The sequence below is a fragment of the Schistocerca gregaria genome, chromosome X (genome assembly GCF_023897955.1).
Source record: "Schistocerca gregaria isolate iqSchGreg1 chromosome X, iqSchGreg1.2, whole genome shotgun sequence".
Classification (NCBI taxonomy): domain Eukaryota; kingdom Metazoa; phylum Arthropoda; class Insecta; order Orthoptera; family Acrididae; genus Schistocerca; species Schistocerca gregaria.
This window is the reverse complement of record NC_064931.1, coordinates 53,656,756-53,678,069: the sequence shown is the minus strand read 5'-3', so window position 1 is coordinate 53,678,069 and position 21,314 is coordinate 53,656,756.

Genomic DNA, 21,314 nt, shown 5'->3' with positions numbered 1-21,314 from the left:
GTACAATGGAATTATGAGAATGAAAATTTGTGCTGGACCAGTACTCGAACCCGGATTGTCCGCTTATCGCAAGAGGTGGCTTTACCTTCTTTTTTGTCTCATTTTGTTCGTTATTTTTCATTTGGGGCGGACGTCCCATGATGCTTGTTCAAGTTCATCGTTGATCCGTTAACTCGGTTTTTTATTACAGAGAGCAACCAACCCTCTGACCGAACACGGTGAGCTACCGTGCCGGCGCCATTAGGCTATCCAAGTATGCTTCACGGCCACCCAACCACGTGCGCAGAACCTACACTCGTGCATCCATTGCGTATATTCCCATACAGAAGAGACATTTTAATTGTAAATCACTTTCGTGGTGCCGGCGGATAAATACGATATTGCAGTGCCTGTTTTGTTCCGAAGTACGATGGTAATACTACATGTTGTAGACGCATGGTTGACGACATATGGAAGTTTGCATCTGACCGTGAAGCTTGCTCGTCCAAATTATAATGGTGAAATCTTACAGGAAGAAAACTCTTAAGTTCACCTTTTGGAATAACTTTATTTTGTGGTCCGTCTTGATCACATACTATGTACCTACATGTTTAGTTTGACGTTGATACTACATCAGAATATTTTATGATCTGAAGATGGCAGCAGCCGAAACCGGTGATAATGTAAAAAAAAAATTATGTGATCAAAACGGATCTGTAAAATAAAGTGGCAAACATATGATCAGGGACTCATTTTCAGACTTTATGTCTTCAACTGATAACTTTTGAAATACATACGAGCGACCCAAAGCACTGGCAATCGAGCACTTGCTATGTGAAAATATGAAGATCCCGCGTGATTTCCTCATCGGCACACACCTATCGATCATTAGCAGCGTCATTTATGTTAAGATGGCTTCCAATGCTGCCTGCGGCGAGATTATCCAACGGACGCGACATGGACTAAAATTTCGACATCCCAACGGCAACGTCTGGCCTGTGGATGTGGATCACGCGGGATTTGGCCTTTCGAGGTGCATGAAGACTAAGTCATCGCTGCGCTAAGCCCGAACGGAGAAGTCCACAGTTATGCAGCCGAAATATGGGCACAATGTACAACGTATGCGGTGTTTAATAGCCTGAGACAAGTCCGAATAGATCTCAAAGCACACGTCCCATCGATCACTTCTACCAGCGGCTACCGAGTAGTGGGGACTTACGACGGACATCCTCGAACATGTTCCGGTGGTGCAAAGAAGGACACGTCCGTAGTGAATGCCTGCACAGCTACGACACGACGAGTCACAACCGCCTTTCCAATTACCTATGTGGCGCCACTGTAGTTCGTGCGCGTGTCTCAGAACCGATACACCAGGAGGTGTTCCAGCACCTTACCACCGGCAGTGCTCCCGCGAATATGATTTACAACCGGACACACCCAGGCTCGAATTTCACAAGGGTACCCGTGAGATTCGTATGGAAATTGAAGACCGCATCACAGGACCCGCGCCTTTTGTACCGGAACGACGCGTATCTCTTCCTTCCTCAGACACGGATACACATTGCCGGAAGCAAAAGTCGAATGAACGCTGAAAAAAAACAAAGAAATGGCGCAGGACATCAGTATCGGCCACTGAGCACCTTCCCAGGACGAGGAGGTGGCGCATAAATCTGATGGCATACACGATAAATCTTTTTCCGCTGCCACGGAGACGCGTCCTCTACAAGACGGTGAGCCATCCAACAGACCCTGTTAGCAAGAACCGCGCCTGGAAGCCATGGAACATCTCACAAATATTGAAACGAACCGCTTCCATGGGCGGATGACGGGGTTCACCAGCTCCACCCGATGCCGAAATGAGATTTATTCCTCCGTTAGACCAATACTAAAATGGGGGATGTTCTTACAGCGACTACTATTGATTTCCACAATCCTCCACGACAGTGTTCACCAGCTATGGGCAAATCGACAGTACGGATTCCACAGCAAGCGTACCGAATAGCTACCATCGACACCAATAATATCAGTTCCCACGTTAAACTTCAACTGCTCCGCGACACGCTAAGAGAAGCGGACATCGACATTTCCCTATTACAAGACCGGAGGACAGCAACTTGGTCGGGGTCTTACGGATCCGAGACAAACTCCGCCCCGACGGATATGGAACACGAAAAGGTGGCCTGTACTGTGATAGTGCGACGCAAAACAATGAGGGGTGCAAGCCCCCTCCTTGAAAACACAACCACACTATAACACCATCGCCTCCGCATTCGCCATACCCACACCATACCATCGGATTGCCACACTGTGTAGCACACAACGTTTTTCCACTGTTCAATCGCCCAACGTTTACGCTCCTTACACCAAGCGAGACGTCGTTTGGCATTTACCGGCTTGATGTTTAACTTATGAGTAGCCGCTCGACTATGAAATCCAAGTTTTCTCACCTCCCGCCTAACTGTGATAGTACTTGTAGTGGATCCTGATGCAGTTTGGAATTCCTGTGTGATGGTCTGGATAGATGTCTGCCTATTACACATTACGACCCTCTTCAACTGTCGGCGGTCTCTGTCAGTCAACAGACGAGGCGGGCCTGTACGCTTTTGTGCTGAACGTGTCCCTTCACGTTTCCACATAACTATCACATCGGAAACAGTAGACGGAGGGATGTTTAGGAGTGTGGAAATCTCGCGTACAGACGTATGACACAAGTGACACCCAATCACCTGACCACGTTCGAAGTCCGTGGGTTCCGTAACGTATGTTTTTGGAGGTGTTGGTATGCTTTTGATCACATAGTGTATCCCAGCTCTGGTGTCACACATCGGCCAGTTCTTTTCGAAATGCAGCTATAGATGCACCGAGCTAACCAGGACCAGGAAGACGACCTCCCGCGACATCTACCGCGACAGCCGCATCCATCCAGAAACCACGCTGAAGCACGTCACCCCTAGGTTTCATGGCCCAGAGTTTGGAAAGCCATCCATCAACCATACCACACCACTGACACCACCGCAACGTGGTACCTTCTCGTCAACGACAAATATACTACAAGACAGAAACTGCATTGCATCGCGCTGGTGGACTCACCCCTGTGCCTCAAGTGCAATGTTGAAGATACGGATTACACCGTTTCGAGTGTGGGCAAGCAGCAGCTGTTTCGATCCTTGTATAGAAGACCGTAGCTTTCTACCTCAGAGTACCCCCACATCACGTCTCTCCTACCACGCTCATATACCCTAACGCTACATACTTTCCATCATCTACGTGGCACACCATCACACGAATCTAGTGTCTCGGAAGCATGCATACTCGCTTCGTTAGACAAACAATCAAAGTAGTCGTATTAATGAGTTTTATTACAATAAGAAAAGATACAATACTTAACTTTAGCAATTAGACAGATGTGGCGCAAGCAAAGGGCGACACACGCAACAATCAATCTTCTTCAGGATAGACAATCCCAAGTTCTTGCTACCTAGAGAGTACAAGAGAACTGACTAGCGTTGACGCTGCTAATCTTGAAGCTGCTATTGAACTGGGGCGTCACCAGTCGGTCGCGGCTCTTATGTCCTCTTCCCGTTGGGGCCGCTGCTCTGTCGCGTTGTCATCCTGGAGGGAGGTCCGGTCAGCGTGCGATTGGCTGACTTCTTCTCACAGCCTTCCCTTCCCTGGTGTGTCGGCTGTCGACTTCACGCCGTAACAGAATCAGTGACATGGCTATCAACTACCTCTTCCGGGACGATATTGTCGATCCGGTGGACTTTTGGACACGTTTCTAAGTACAACACTACACCAACGCCTCAACCAAGACAGGACGATCCCACGTCCACCTTCCGTTGTTCTGACGGCGCAACAATGTGGAACGTGCCGCACCAAATCTTACTAATTTCTTTAACTTCCATTTTCTCTTCATCTTCGAAATATATTTACTTACACATGTTTATTCACGGATGACTCTGCATCTGCAGCCTTATTTGTTTTCCTTTTTCATGTGCTCTGGTACTGTGTCATTTGATAATCACGTTAAAAGAAAATAAACAAAAAAAGAAATCACGTACTCTGTGTACCTGTCTCCTAATGCTTAAGTTTTTTGTTTGTTTGTTTCTAAAAGATGAGACTGCATAAGACTGTGACAGCCGGAAAGAAAGTCGGTTAACACAAAAAAATTATAACCCGTGAAGCCTGGGAGACTTTTTGGGAATAGTTAGGGGCACCAGCTACAGAGAGATACTTCATTTCTTTAATGCTAGGATTAAATTGGCGGTGCAAGCAGAGGTAAATTTGATAAAAAATGAAAAAATAAAAAAATGGTAAGATGACCACTCGCGACAAGCTGAAATACGGGCTCAAATCCTAGTCAGCCACAAATTTTCGCTGTCGTCATTCCATTATACAGCTGATTGTTGTCCATATTCACGTCTGCGAATACATTTCATGCACCTTAAAATGTTTAGCATGTAGCTATATTTACAAATTAATTTGCAATGTGAATGTAGAGTGACTCGCTCCACATCATGAAACATAAAACTAACAGCGGGTATGTTATGATCGTAAAAGTGATTCGAAGCAGAGTGAGAGACTTGTGCGTCGAGAACTATGTTATGTTCCAGGTGTTCTTCAGTCTGTTAAAACGGGCACAATCTCAAAAGAGGCAAACATTCCATGTCAAATACGGAGCCACATTGCATACTCGTCAATGACTTGCTATTCGGTCTCTGCCTCAGAATAGTCTTTTCTGCATGATGTTCTTTCCATCTGGTAACAGTTAACAGCTTTCGAAGCCAGTTTCCAAGGCGTACATCCTAGCTTTCTCCAAGGCATTCCTAGGATCACGTTGAAGTTAATATCTTTCGTGAGTGATGTTGCTAACACATGTTTGCGTGGTGGTGCTCGACTCTGTAGTTACTGGGAATCCTCTATCTTCCTTTTTTTCTTCCTGCATATGGTCGGCAAGGAGGAGAGAGGTGGTGACTGCATCGTGAATACCAGACTTCGCGACAAAGTCCTGAATAATATTCCAAACATCCCCGCAATGTCTCTAGTGTGAGGGCATGTGACAGTCCTCCCCACAATGTGCGCTGCCTCTTGTTATGCTGGCACTGCCATGTAACAGGTATTTCAAGTATGCAACCTGATTGCACAAGCAGTATTACGACTGTAGTAATGACGGTGATCTGTCCACACGACCGAGCGAGCTGCAGCAGTGGTTAGCACTCTGGAGAACAACAGTTCAAATCGGCGTCCGACCATTCAGAATTACGTTTTTCGTTCAAATGGTTCAAATGGCTCTGAGCACTATGGGACTCAACTGCTATGGCCATCAGTCCCCTAGAACTTAGAACTACTTAAACCTAACTAACCTAAGGACATCACACACATCCATGCCCGAGGCAGGATTCGAACCTGCGACCGTAGCAGTCGCGCGGTTCCGGACTGCGCGCCTAGAACCGCGAGACCACCGCGGCCGGCACGTTTTTCGTGATTTCCCTAAATCGATCCAGGAAAATGCCGGGATGGTTCCTCTGAAAGGATGCGGCCGATTTCCTTCTCCGTCCTTCAAACATTCCCAGTTTGTGCTCTGTCTCTAATGACCTCGATGTCGACCGGACATTAAACCATAAGCTTCTTTTCTTCTTCATTGCGTCCTTACAGTGGGGATATTAAGATCAGTGACGCCATTGGTGTTCTCCCAGAGAACTAGACCATTGGCTGCAACCAGATTCCACAACTGTTTCCATCCGTCCCATACTCGTTTAGAATTTCATAATCTGGCTGGTTGCAGTTTCTTGCCAGAGAAGCCTCTATACACAGGGAGATAAGGACCAGAGCGTCTAAGATAATGGATAAGGTAAAGAAGTAACTGGGTTTTCTACTTCCACAATAAAGACACGTGACTCGGTAGATCAAATCTCCCGTCTGCTGAAAATATTTCATTGTATCTGAACTACACATCATGAGTGGTGTTAAGATCACGCTGAGAGGGCTTGGCTCAAAAATTTTCCTAGTCTCTCATTTATGATTGCACCGAAAATAATTATTCTGACAATGTTTAGCACATTTGACTCGCCTGTAACCTTTTTTCCTACATTTTAGAACGCACGATTGCCCAATCCACGCCGAACTCTTCAGCCTTAAATGCTGCATTCATTCCTGTGTGATACCACACCCTCACAAGATGAAAATAAAACTTTAGAATCAACTAGACAAAACGCAATACTTAATTCAGGAACTTCAATATTTAAAGAATGGACAAACTTGCTCAGTTTTACACAGGGGATTAAAAAAAGTGTGGAGTACTTCGAGAGGTGACAGTACTCATCGAAACAAGAAAAATACGTCAGATAGACATGGGACCGGAAACGCGTACTTCCCGAGATAAACACGTGCTTATAGGAAATGTTGCGCGATGTTTGGTTGCGGATATTAGCACAGTCGTTGCATTGGCGCTCCGTCAGATGTGTTGGCAGGGTATTATGTTGTCTTACCCACAGTACTCTACCTACCACGAGGTGGTCTACAGTCAGTTGTGTGGCTCGAGTCGTGTTGTAGGCTACGTTTGTTTTGCGTGCATTATTGTACAGTACTGTCAACCCTGGGTACGTATCACGGTGTTTTACCTTCTTCCAGACGGGGATTCATTATGTGTTTACTGTTATTGCGCTGTTTGCACCTACAAATGGTCTAGTACATTTACATTTGATCTATTCCACTACTTACTAACAATAGAAGCATATTACTCGACAAGTGAAATGGCGTATATGGTATTCTGCTATGGTTTAGCAAATGGACGCTGAACAATATCCACAGTGGAGAGAGCCCTTTGATAAGCTGTTCGGCAGACTTGCAGCGTCTGAGCACCACCACCTACAGAGAAGGCCGCGGAGCGGCAAAGCGGGCCAGCGCTGCGCTCAAAGAATCGAGACGCACGGCCTGCAAATCTTTGTCCAACGGTTTTACAGAATCTGTTCCGTAAAAAATAATTGCTTTCTGAAATACTTTTAGCTTTATATGGCAGCTTTAGGGTGAAGTGCCAATCATTTCGATAATGGTCATAACTATTGTGGTATTTCACATATATCAAATTTGAGAACGTTGCTATTAAAAACAGGGGTCGCTATGAATTTGTGTTTGGTGCATATTATTCATTCTACGGCTGAGTATGAAACACAGATGAGGTTTTGAAATTTTTGTAAAACTTTGGATCAATATCTGCTTCAAATATCGAAAAAATTGAGCATCTGCAGCAAGTTCGCTTCCGATCGCCGGCGGGCGGGAATGAAAAATTCATAACGCTTCTGATATCTCTTAAACCTCTTGCGATAACGAAACGAGATTTTGCAAAAGATACCATGCAAAGAGGAGAGTACTTTGCCGTATGATTAAAATACGTAACTTTATCTATCACGATATAGCAGAAGCTATAGTTTATAATTCTTTTTTTACCGGTAATGTAAATGCTTAAGACTTGTCAATAGCCAGTGAAAACGTACGAGTGCGGGATGTAAATAATATTGCGATATACATGATAAAACAGGGTAAATTTGTGAAAAATGCACTGTGATAATCTACATTCTTTCTGTACCAGACGACTATTATTTGCACTCACTTGAAAAATTCTGCACTAATACTGTGCATAATATTAAATTCGTGTCCCTTCAATATCCTAAATAAATATTGTGTAGCTGTTTATAGAGCTTCCTCAGGAAAGCTGAGTACATTCCCCAAGCAAACAATCACATTTACCTCACCTGTTCTCATAAACACAAATAATCATGCTTTGTTATTGTAATGTAAATTTTCTTTCCTGTAAAAATACGGCAGATTTTGAGCATGTAATAAGCCGTGTGCACTTGTTGACTTTCTCACGACAATTGCAAAGATCTTTACAAGCCTGATTAACAATACTCTGCACATAAAAGAATTAGAAACATATGTTTAAGTGAAATTTTAGATGTCTTCCTGACCATGTGGTCAGCTGTTCAAAATTCATGCTGTAAGCCCTGCAAACAACAGTAGTTTTATCAACAGGAGGTCTATATAAGTCAACAGTGAAAATATAGAAACCTTCAACAGACATTTGCAGCAGGTGGAATGAGGCAATGTGTCAAGCTAAAAACGTCAATAATAAATTTAACCTATTTCTAGATTACGTTGTTCCATTGTTTGAAGCTGTATTTCGTAAGAGAGTTTCATTAAGCGTCTACGTAAGCGACTGCAGGAGACAGTGACTCGTTAAGGGAATCAAGGCATCCTGTAAAACAAAGGGGATGCTGTATACGATACGAAGAATTGTATTAAACTTCAGGACAAGGGACACTACAATTCACATTTGCACTTTAGTAACTCCAGGGATAGATCAGAAATCACTGCTGCTGTTTAATTCTTTGTAATATGTAGACAAATTACTGTAACAGGAGAATTGTAGTCCTCAGAATGCTTAAAATAATATAATGACTAATAGTTTGTGTTAATGTAGGATGTATAAAACACTAGAAGTAACGAACAATGATTTATTTAAGTCAGACATATGTATATGTACTTCCTGAAAAAGCTGTTACAAAATCCACGGCACAACATGGTTACATTACAGAAATACATCACAATTTCCATCTTAAAAAGGCAGCAAACCTTTTCTACATTCAGTGGAATTACACAGAATGATTTATTAGTTGTACACATTTGATATATTGTATTTCGTGAAAAACGACACAGTTGCAAAACATGCCAGACGCATATAACAGGTTACATTACCAGTCTTACCACAATCCAAACATCATCACCACCTAATCTGTATTTTAATGCTGTGAAGTGATTTTCTGTAACACAAAATTTTAGTGGCAGAAACAGTTCAAGAACAAACTTTTCACTCAGTGCCGAAGTGTGTGCTATTATGAACTTTTTTAGCAGATTAAACACATGTGCTGTCCAATTCTGGCACACAGCGTCGCACTGCCAAGGGGTTTTATGAATAAAGTTTTTTACAAAAACAATAAGATTAGTAACAAATTAAGGGTCACGGTCTGGATGAGATGCAAATTTGGGAATGGAGAACAACTACCGTGTCTGATATTAAACTGTTCCAAACTGTGAGTGGAATAAGCAACCACTAGAATGTAACTATGTCTGAATAAAATAATATAGGCAAAGCAATAACGAATTGTTACCCATATGCAACAATACTGACAGCTTGTATCAAAAATTAGATGAACAGCTGTTATGAGAAGTAACTACATTATGAAACACCCTGGTGTCATTCTGATTCAGAAAAATGGGAGCAATCCATTTTTGGCTTTCCCTGTGTAGTATTGTAATATGCTACAGTTTTATGTCTGCATGTCAAAATAATAGCCTCTAATTACATACATAGTTATAATGAACTACATGAGGTTTAATACAGAATTACTTTAACAGATTTCTTCTTGTTGGGCAGCACAGGCTCAACAAATTGAAAGGAAGATGTATGTAAATATTTCTGCACAGAATAGCTGAAAGACATAAAGACTTTACTAAGAAAAACTGCCCCAGTTTCAACCTTAGGCCAGTATCAAGTGCACAGATGGATGTGTGCACAAACTGATAACATTTTACAATGATGAGATTGAAACTTGCTGTTGGTGCTGGACAAAGTAGCTGAATAGTCTGCATGGAAACAGTTGTGACCTTCTGACATTTGAAACTGTTCGAAGCAAATTATCCAAAAACTACAGGCTATATGGACGAAATGACTATTAGTGTGCATTCAGTTGAAGGTACTACACCAATATGGATTATAGAAAATGCCTCTGCTTTCACTGGACCAAATACAGTGTAACTGAATGTGTGAGACTTAACAGAAATTTCCTGTCACATCTGATAAATATCCTAGCATGTAAACTGTACGCAATTTAAAATGTGCTAAGCTTCCGTTTCTTAAAAGAAGCGGTAAAGGTGTCATTCGTTTTCTTAATGAAATTGTTTAATAATGCGTTGGTGGATACTTTGACTAACAAGTTCAGTATTTTGTCTTCCGAATGACCATTAATGCAAACAAAGTCTGTTAAGAAGAAACTTTTCTTCTGAACAACATTTATGGTTACATTTTGAACAAGCACCCTTTGACTGTTGGATGACAATTTTTTTTCATGAGGGGCAGATATTAATTTCTGTACAGTAATGTAAATGTAAATAACAACATCCACAACATCAGGCTGAGGGGAAAACAGACCACCCCTGTCCAAATGTTTGATTAAACCAAGATGTTCATCATGCAGGCACATTTCTTTGTCTAAGAGAAGGTATTTGCTGCACACCTCACACTGCTGTTTCTTCAGTACACTGCGAACACAATACCCTGCTAAATATGTTAATATTGGAAGGTATGTTTCTGCCTGCCTGAAATCTTCCTCCAAATACATAACGTCAACCATTAACTCAGAGTCAGTTTGTATAGTCTCTACAATTAAAGGTGAACCCTTCAGTAACAGGCAGTTTACCAAAAGTACTTGAATTCAACGTGAGTGGTAACATGTTCTGCATCCTCATCTTGGCTTCTACTTCAAAAATCTGTCTCACAGATATGAGATATTGACAGCCAGCCATTGGTCGGTAACTTGCTTCCAGAGAATCAGTGTGAATTTTTCCAGGCAAAAAATAAGTGAAACCAAGCTCTTTAGTACAGTACCTTGAGACCTCAATCAAACCATAGGTTGTGTGTCTCAAAGCTATATGGGTCTCCTTTGAAGGGGTATTATTTGTCAGGCCTAAGTCCTTCCACTTATCGAGCCACACAAGAAACTTTTCCACAAAAACTAATTTTTCATCATTATTACTTGAGGACAAAGGGCACTGGAATAGATCATTTAGTCTAACACCTTTGTGAACTGTCTTAACATTTACAATTTTCAACCATGTAAGTATAATTTTAATAAATTCTGCAGTTGTCTGGTAATGTAATAAGTTTTTCTGTTCCCCTACAGTTGAAACCGCTTGAGCTGTATATTCATTGAATAAGTGCAAAACAAGGCTCACATTCTGTTTCTCAAGAGTAGATGGATAAAGAGACTTCAAAGGCCGCCCGCGGTGGCCAAGCGGTTCTAGGCGCTTAAGTACGGAACCGCGCTGCTGCTTTACTTCCTTTTTTCCCGTCTGTCTCGTTTTCAGTTGACTGCCCCTAATATGTTACTTGGCACTGGTACATCTTGCGAAAGTTACTTTCACCCTCAAGTTTTGCACACCGTCAAAACGATTATGAGCACATTTGGCATTACAGATCACAGGACTGTTCTGAACATTTTTCACATTACAATTCGTCCTTCCACACGCACGTTTACACCTAGGTGACAAAAGTGGTGGGATAGCGATATGCACATACACAGATAGCAACAGTATCGCGTACTCGAGGTGGAAAAGGCAGTGCATTGGCGGAGTTGTCATTTGTGCTACGGTGATTCGTGTGAAACGATTTCCGACCAGATTATGGTCGCACGACTGGAATTAACAGGCGGAGTGGTAGTTGGAGATCGACGCAAGGGACATTCCGTATCGGAAATCGCTAGCGAATTCAATATTCCCAGATCCACTGTGTCGAGAGTGTGCCGAGGATATCAAATTTCAGGCCCTACATCGCAACACAGACAACGCAGTCGCCGACGGCCTTCACTTAACGATCGAAAGCAGAGCTGTTTGTGTAGATGTGTCAGTGCTAACAAGCAAGCAACAACCTCACAAATCAATATGGGACGTACGACGAACGTCCTAACGGACAGTGCGGCATTAATGGACTATGGCAGCAGGCGACCGAGTGAATGCCTCTGCTGGGTTCGTGACTATGTCGGTTGGATCCTAGACGTCGGGAAAACCTCACCTAGTCAGATGAGTCCCGGTTTGAGTTGGTCAGAGCTGGCGGTAGGGTTCGAGTGTGGCACAGACTCCACGGAGCCACGGACCCAAGATGTCAACAAGGTATTCCGCAAGCTGGTGGTGGCTCCATAGTGGTGTGGGGTGTGTTTACGAGGAATGGACTGAGTTCTCTGGTCCAACAGAACCGATAATTGACTGAAAATGGTTACGCTCGGCTACCTGGAGACCATTCGTAGCAGTTCACGGACTTCATGTTCTAAAACAACGATAAAATAATCACTGGGCCACAATTGTTCGCGATTGGTTTGAAGAACATTCTGGACAGCTCGAGCGAATGATTTGGTCATCCAGATCGCTGGACATGAATTCCATGGAACGTTCGTGAGACATAATCGGAAGGTCAGTTGGTGCACAAAATCCTGCACCGACAACAGTTTCTATCACGGACGGCTATAGAAGCAGCTCGGCTCAATATTTTTGCAGCGGAGTTCCGATGACTTGTTGAGTCCGTGCCACGTAGAGTTTCGGCACTACGCCGGGCAAAAGGAGGTCCGAAACGATATTAGCAGGTATCCCACGACTTTCGTCACCTCAGTGCATTTTTGAGTCCAGTTAGAGATTGTGGCAGTCATCTGTGAGTATTTTGCAGACCGTCCCGAAACGAATTTGAAAAACGTAATTTGCTCACTAGAAAAAATAGAAAAAACAAAAAAGAAATAGACCGTGGACGAAATTTAATGTTGTAATAGTGCCGTACGTTCAAAAATAATTGCAATTTTTATTGTACATTTAGATGGGCCATATTTTACTGAAATATTTGGCTGCAGTAGTGTTGCCATCAACATTGGTGCAATGTGACTGCAGCAGATGACAATTTTGCGCCGTGGATGGACAATATTGCTGATGTTTCAAGCTGTTGCAAGTAGCTGGCGACGTACTGCCGAGGAGGTGCCGTATTTTCCATGAAAGGTGGAGAATATTTTGTATTACACAGCAACATTTGTCCTTGCTTCCCCGTTGCTTCCACCTTTGAATCCTACATCTGTCGCCTGCAGTGCTGCAGTCACGTGTTGGAGCAAAAACAATATCGTTTCGCTCTTGCTCAAAAGTTTGCGCGTACATACAGTGTTTTGTTTTGTAGTTTCTTGCCGTGAGCTTGTTTGTGTATAGTACATGAGTTTGTTGTGCATAGGATTTGAGAACTGGGCAAATGAGAAAATTATAATGTTTATAAATGCGATCTATTGCATGAGAAGAAAGGAAGTGCTGGTGTGTGTTCATCCGCATGGTGTGCAGTTGATGCCATTAGTTCCATTCTGTCCTGAGATGTGCCTGAACCAGGAATTGATAGCGGAAACACAGGTTCAGAGGTAAGCGAAAACTTCATTTCGTGTTAACGTAAATATGACTATACATTTTTCTAGTATATGTGATGCTATGCTACCTGACACTGATCACTTATCACATAATTCGTGAGCTCTTTCTCACTGCCTTGGTTCTTGTGCTTGTGTTCCTCGGTACTTGCTAAAAACAATCTACACTGACGTCGATGTTTCGCCAAGATCCTGGTATTACTCGCCCTGTATCAGCATCTTCACTGTCAAAAACCCCTGGTGGTGAATACAGCATTTGACTTTGTGGCATGGCGCAAAAAATCATGTAAATATGTAGAAACCAAAGCATGTTTTGCTGTACTATCCTCTTTTAAGTCAACTGTTTTATGGAAGGTGCGAAAAACTGATACCATTGAGTCGAAAGTATTTTTAACAATAGTTCTTGCTCTCGAAATTCTATAATTACACACGTGAGTTGGTGTATGGGCACTTACTTTTGAAAACGGCTTCATAATGTTTTCCTTTAATGGAAACATATAATCTGCCACAAATAAAGAAAGAGACTGCACTTCCCTACCAGAAAGAGGTACAGGTTCCGGTAAATTTAGTGAGTGATCCAGTAACGCTTCACCAAATGCAGTGTGTTTAAAAATTCCGCGTCCGAAATTCTACCTTGTCATGTGTTCGGAAGTAAATGGTATTGACTAGCCCAAACAACACAATACTGTAGAATTGTTTGAAGTTAAACATTTACTACTCCAATTAGGTGGGCACACAATAGCTACGTGCTTACCATTCGTGGCACCTACACAGTTAGAAAAGTCCATCTTGAAATTCTTGGGCAATTGTTTTCCACTCCGCAGCAGATCATGGCATCTTAAAAAATAATGAATAAATACAATAAATACAAATGCAAGATGTATACTAAGTATGTATGATTAAAAGGTAAACTGTGTATTTCAGATAGGTCCTAATGTATTGCATTCTGTTTTATGCGTAGCAATTACTAATGATTTATATTTTGTTTTCAGGCCAAGTTAGAGACTGAAACTGAGCTCATGTCACATGATGAAGGTAGTGGGGCGTTGCATACACAAACAGAAGCAAGTCTTCCAGAAGAAACCACATTAAATATCTTCATGTAGACGAACAAAAACAAGTAATTCACAAAGCAGTCGGAATAGTAAAAAACGCAACTCAGAAACGAAGCAACCCACTTGCAGTTTTGGCGAAACTGTTGCCGATAAATTACTACGGTACAATGACTTCATTAGAGCTGCAGTGGAATTTAAATTTAGTAACGTTCTCCATGAATCGGATCTTGCAATGCTTCGCAATGGAAGTGGTACTAATCCAGGTTCCAGCACGATTACACCATAAATAGTGTATTGAGAAAGTTCTCACGACAGCGACTAACATTTATATGCAGACATTAGTAATGCTACCGTCGTACTTGAAGATGATCTGCAGCAGTGATTAACACTTCAACATTTCAGTTTTGTTGCCATCTGCATCGCGTGTATCAGTGTGCTCTTAAAAAATTAAAATGTAAATAAAAGTTGTATTCTTATTTCCAACTCATCCTGATGAAATACTTCAGTCCTAGGAGAGCATCGCATGCTTCTGGTATCAAGAGGCTTATTGAAGAATAGTGTACTTTAAAGAGGCACATCAGACCTCTATATGAATCGCTAGGTGCTAAAGACCGAAGAGTGATCGCAAGTTGTTATTTAACTGCTATACGGTCTCCCATGTTTGTATTGGTTTTAGAAATTCTCGGCCCATCTGCTTGGAAACCGTTTTTAGACATTCTAGTGAAGTTCTGGAACAGATACGTAGAGAGCATTAATTCAAGAGTTAGATTTTCTGAATGTGAATCATTCCGCCGACTTTATAAACTGCCGAGTTTCTCTTGTTCTTCTTTCAACTACGGACACTACGGTCATACAAATGAAGAATTCTTTCTAACAACTTGATTACTTGTGGATTTACAGCAGGAGACTCACTGTCATTTCCACCAGTTCGCATTCCTTCATTTCAGGGCAAACACTTGTGGTCCGGATATGTGTTGGTGCAAACATTGTCAGGCAACAGTGGCCGGTATGTTGTCGTGCATGTGTACTCGAGAACTGGCAAATGTGATTAGCTATGATCATTCCACCATCACAGCGCATATGCATGCAGTGGGGAAGATTAAAAAATCGGGCGTATAGGTAACGCATGCTCTAATCTAAAATCACAAAAAACAGCTGGTAGTTATATTTCATCTATGCTTTCTCGTCATCAATTGGCTCGTGAACGACATCGACCATTCCTATCCCGTATCGTTACTGGTGACGAGAAATGGTGTCTTTGCTAATATAAGGAAATGAATGATTGAGCCCAAACAAAGTAGCAACTCTCTGTACAGAAGATAATGTTACGCATCTGGTTAAACAGGGACGCTGTGGTGTACTACGAATTGCTGGAACCGTCACTTTGTCAACAATTGAGACGTTTCGCAGACGCAATCCGAGAACAACGACCAGGAAGACGGAGCGAAGTGATGCTGTTCCACGATAACGCCCGCTCTCATTCTGCTACATTGACGAAAAACGCTGTACAGGAAGTCAGCCCGCACCCGCTTAATTCACCTCATTTTCGTCCTCAGATTTTCACCTTTCCGCTCTGTGTGGAACAACATTCGAGGAACTTCCTTTCCGGATAAAAATGGACTCCGAACACGGCTCAGGGAGATCTTCGCCTCGAAACCACGTGTTTTCTACACTCTCAGAACCCCATCGTAGGCAGACTGCTGTAAATAATCGAGGAGAATATATTATTAACGACTGAAGTCCCTGTTAGGTGTATCTTTTGCGTTTATTAAACTTACGAAAAAAATGCTACGAACTTTCGCACTAACTCAATATTGTCAGCAATATGCAATTTTTATGGCCCGTGTAAACGTATTTTTAAGTGCCAGGGCAACACATTGTCTCCACGTCCTTATTGACGAGTGCAAGAAAAAACAGAAAAAAGCGCAACGTGTTGTGGATGGTAGTTCCTACCGCATACAGGTGCAGCGGCTCGATTGCGGCCGTCTCGTGTTACCGGGGACGGCCATTGTGCCCTCTGGCGCAACTGCGGACAGGTAGCTCGCGATCCGGCGCAGTAGCAAAGTTGAAGTGGACGCGCAGTCTATTATCCGGGAGATTTTGGGCAGCGGAATGCTCGTGGCGGGACGACGCACAAAGCGCAGCCACGGCAAACACGCGCCTTTGTCCGGCGTAACGCGAACTGACGGCGCGCACCTTCATAGCCTCGCCTGTTACGAAGCAATGGCGGGCACACACTGCCAAATCGCCGCTGTCATGGCCGTGTCTACTTCTGTCTTCCGACACTATGGAAACTTCTGCACTTCTCGCTTCTTTTCGATGCTTCCGCATTTCCGACGATATAATCGGGTAAATGGGTGCGGGACGGGTCCATAAACTTCGTGTAACTACACTGACGGAAAAAAATCTCAACACCGAGAAGGAGTTGTGCGGTATAAACGATATTTAGTAGGCGTGTTCCTACGTCCGAAACATACCTATTCAATTCCAGTGCCAATCGCGTAATAGTCGTGCTAGAAGCGCCACCGAGAGGATGCAAATCAGGTTTGCTTTACATACACGCTGCAACGGTCTCGAGCGTTAGTTACCTTTGAGAGTGGACCTGGTGATTCGATGTTAGGCAAGAATGCCTTTAAGGCGAAAAGATGCCAGTATCAACTCCTCGGCGAGTTTGAATCAACTCGCGTAATAGGGCTACGAGAAGCTGGATATTCCTTGTGCGATATTGCAGAAAGACCTGCCAGGAATGTAGCCACTGTACACGATTGGTGGCAGCTGCGGTCACGAGAATGTACGCTAGCAAGAAGATCGCATTCTGGACGGCCCCGTGGTACTATCGAGAGATAGTCGTATTCCGCGTGTGTCTCTGGCGCATTGTACTGCATCTGAGCAGCAGTTGGCACCACGGTGACACAACCAAATCGGTTACTTCACGGACAACTCCGAGCCAGACGTCCTGTAGCGTGCGTGCATTCCACTCACACCGAACCTCATCCATTTGCTACTTCAGTGTGTGACAAAGCAGGTTTGGCCCTCGCCATCCGAATTTGTCTTTTACACTCCTTATTACAATAACCAGGATCTATACTAGCTTTTATTCTTTTCTTCTTGTTCTTCTTCCCAAAAATTTTTGTGATAGAATCCGTTATCTGAGCACATATTACAAGAATTTACAAACTAATGTAAACTAATTTCATCTCTGATTCACTGTTCGAAACCTTTCGTATTAATTAGTTTTGCTGGGAATGATGTATTAGAAAAGTTATTGTATTTCAAAGTTTTCGATCCAGAAGCCATCCATAAAATCTAGTGACCGAATAAATAGAGTCAGAAAAGTAGATAATCTCTAAACTGTGGACTAATTATTGCTCATTACCAATACATGTTTATTTTAGCTCAGACATATTTAATTCAGGAGATACATAAATTAATTAACTGTTTCAACCAGCCGAAACTTTCTGCTTATATTGTGACCAAGCCACTATAATTTTCTGGTATCTGTTAACATACTATTGATGGGCTAAATTTGCTGAACCCGACGATACCAATTTCAAATATGTAATAGCCATAATTAAGAATTGCGTAATTTTTAATATCGAAATTTTAATAATCAGTATGTATGCCATACCTAAAAGTCAGGAATTCCCATTGTGTAAGTATAAATTGGTTCAATATATTTTAATAGCTACTGCTCATATCGGTACTTTGATAAAAAAAAGTCTGACAGCCATTATTCCATCTATTTAAAAAGGAATAATTTGTCCTAGGAAACTTTCAAATAATAATCAAATAACATAATACTCTAGCGCGCGTCTGTATAAGCACGAAGCGCCCGCAGTTCCGTAACTACGCTTCTAGTTTTTGTTGGATTTAAGTCTTGGTCAGTATGAAACCTGCTCTGAGGTTTCAGTGGTCTCTCCACTGTGTGCTCTAGTGTTGTCGTTTGATCTAGCTTCGGGATTATTCGAGGAAATGAGCAGTGATTATTAGAATCAGCGATAGACTTAGCAAGTAACATTCGTAAGCATGCCACTGTACCTTAACGAACTTATCATTCTGTGTGCCTTGTAGACAGTTTGTTAATCTGCTATAGGAAAATTAATTTGTGTGCCAGTTAATTCATGATTCCAATCCTTTTGGCGAAATACAATTCCAAGTTATCAATGTGAGTACAAGGAGATGTGCTTAAACATTTTAGTTCTGTAACGGGACCGTGTCATTAGCGATAGGATTCAAACTCCTTAAATAATTATTAGAAGTGATTGTGTCAACACACTACTGGACTATCACGAACATTTTCAGCTAAAGGAACAGTGGTGCAGCTACTCACTGGCTGGCTGGTTTTGGGAATAAGCGGAACAAACTACAGGGTCATCAGTGGCGCTGATGCAACAGGTAGGTCCCCCTCGTATCCTTACAAGTGGTGTCACGCAAAAGCTGATTGGAGGGAAGGGTGGAAGTCTGCGGTGTTTTCTGATCAAAACCGGTTCTGCTTTGGTGTGAGTGATGGCTTTGTATTGGTTAGAAGGGAGCCAGCGTGAGGGCCTGCATGCTGGACACGCTGGACCTACACCTGGACTTACAGCAGGAGAACTCTCGTGGTTATTGCTCGCAACCTGACTGCAAATTTGTACGTCAATCTGGTAATTCGAACTGTTGTATTGTTATTCATGAACAGCTTTCCAGGGGGTATTTTCTAACAGGATAACGCTCGATCACATACCGTTGTTGTAACCCAGCGCGCTCTACAGAATGTCGACATGTTGCCTTCGCCTGCTCGATCACTAGATCAACTGAGTACAGCCTGGAACCCTGCATTGGCTGCTATTAAATCACGACTCGAAAATCAACATTCTTCGACAACAGGCCCGTCATAGCACTGGCCTAGTACGGCCGTTGGTGAGTGACGTCTGGCCGCACTGTTGACAAACGCAGCGTACAGCGCACGTGCGGGAGAGCCGCTCTGCGATTTTCGACAAACCCGTGAAGACTATTTACAACACATCCGACGGGAAAGCTTGAAGAGTCACACATTTAATATTACTGTTTTAGGTTATTCTTGAATAACTTTAAAACCACTTCCTCCAGTGAAAACGTATTGTAGTAAAAAGTAAACTAAATTAAATTTCCTACAAAAAGGTCATATTCCTTGTTTTTCTCTGAGTAATAATTTGCGGAAAGAGAGCGCGAGAATACTGAAAATCTCGCGCGGCGCTCATGCGATGTAGCTTGCGTAGTTTTTGTTGTCAAATTTGAGGTAGTTTCCTTACTTGACAGACCGCAAGTATCCGGTATGAAATTGTTCGTCTCAGTTTGCTATACTCTACAATGCTTCATTGGAAACAATGACAATGTTTGATTAATGCAGAAAATATACAGGGTGTTTCCGTAAGAGCCTTTAAAAATTTAACGGGACGTAGAGGATGCGCCACTGAACAATTTGAAGTAGGGAACCTGCGGTCCGAAAAGCCAGCTTAAGGATATAATAGGAATAAAAACATATTACAGTGTACTTTTTTACTTAGGTTAGTTACAGTCTGCAAATACCATAATTGATACAATGAACGTACCATTTATACTGCACGTTACAAAATGTGCTGAAACTGACGACCATCAACCTTAATGCAAGCATGACATCGGCAAAAAAGATTCTGACGTACCCTGACAAATACCCCGGTGTGTTCCCAATCACATCACGGGCAGCCATAATTCTGGCAACTGACTCCTCCTCCGTATCCAGTGGGTCTCATACAGAAGTGACTTTAGATATTCCCATAGGTAATAATCAAGGGGATTCAGGTCAGGTGACCTCGCAGACCATGGAATAGGACCTCCGCTTCAACCCAGCGACCGGGAAATACAGCATTGAGAATGGTTGCGGACATCCACACTGAAGTGAGGCGGTGTACCGTCATGTTGTAACCACATCCTCTCACGGAAAGTGAACGGTACGTTGTCCAGCAACTCAGGCAGAACTCTTTGCACGAACCTCATGTACAGGTGGCCATTCAGACGGCCAGGTAGAAGGTATGGTCCAATGGCTCAAATGGCTCTGAGCACTATGGGACATAACAGCTGAGGTCATCAGTCCGCTAGAACATAGAACTACTTAAACCGAACTAACCTAAGGACATCACACATATCCATGCCCGAGGCAGGATTCGAACCTGCGACCGAAGCGGTCGCGCGGTTCCAGACTGAAGCGCCTAGAACCGCTCGGCTACACCGGCCGGCTCCAATGAGTTTATCGTCTATTACTCCAGCCCAGACATCCACAGCAAAACGTACTTTCTGGTGTGACTCTACTACAGCCTGAGGGTTTTCCTCATCTCACACTCTGCTATTACCGCTGTTCGAAATACCATCACCATCAAATGAGGCCATGTCGGTAAACAACACGATCTGGAGGAAATCTGGTCGATCAATCCTTCGTTGGAGCAACCACTGATACAATGCGAAACTTGGTGCAAAGTCAGTCCAAGTATTGCACAGACTCATTGTGGGTAATATGGGTGTAATTGTTTTTCTTGGAGTACTCGCCACACGCTAGTACGTGCAGCACCCATTTCACGTGCAATAAGACGAGTTCTTGTAGTGGGTTCCGCTGCAACACGTTCCACCACCTGCTCTTCAAAATCGGATGTGCGAGTATTTTCATGTTACCAGGTCCCTCATTTCTTCTTTTCAGTGAGCCAGTCCGCCGCATTCGTCGATCGAGAGAAATAAACACTCGTCGTGACGGACAATGTCTGTTAGGAAATGGCTCCCTGTATAGCCTTTCAGCAGCGAGAGCGGTGCAACGTACTTCCCCATAGCCGGCCGGAGTGGCCGAGCGGTTGTAGGCGCTTCAGTCTGAAACCGCACGACCGTAACGGTCACAGGTTCGAATCCTGCCTCGGGCATGGATGAGTGTGATGTTCTTAGGTAAGTTAGGTTTAAGAAGTTCTAATTTCTACGGGACTGATGACCTCAGAAGTTAAGTCCCATAGTGCTCAGAGCCATTTGAACCAGTAATGCTAGACAAAGCGGTAGACAAGTTTACTTCCATATCTCGTCAAGCTGGCTT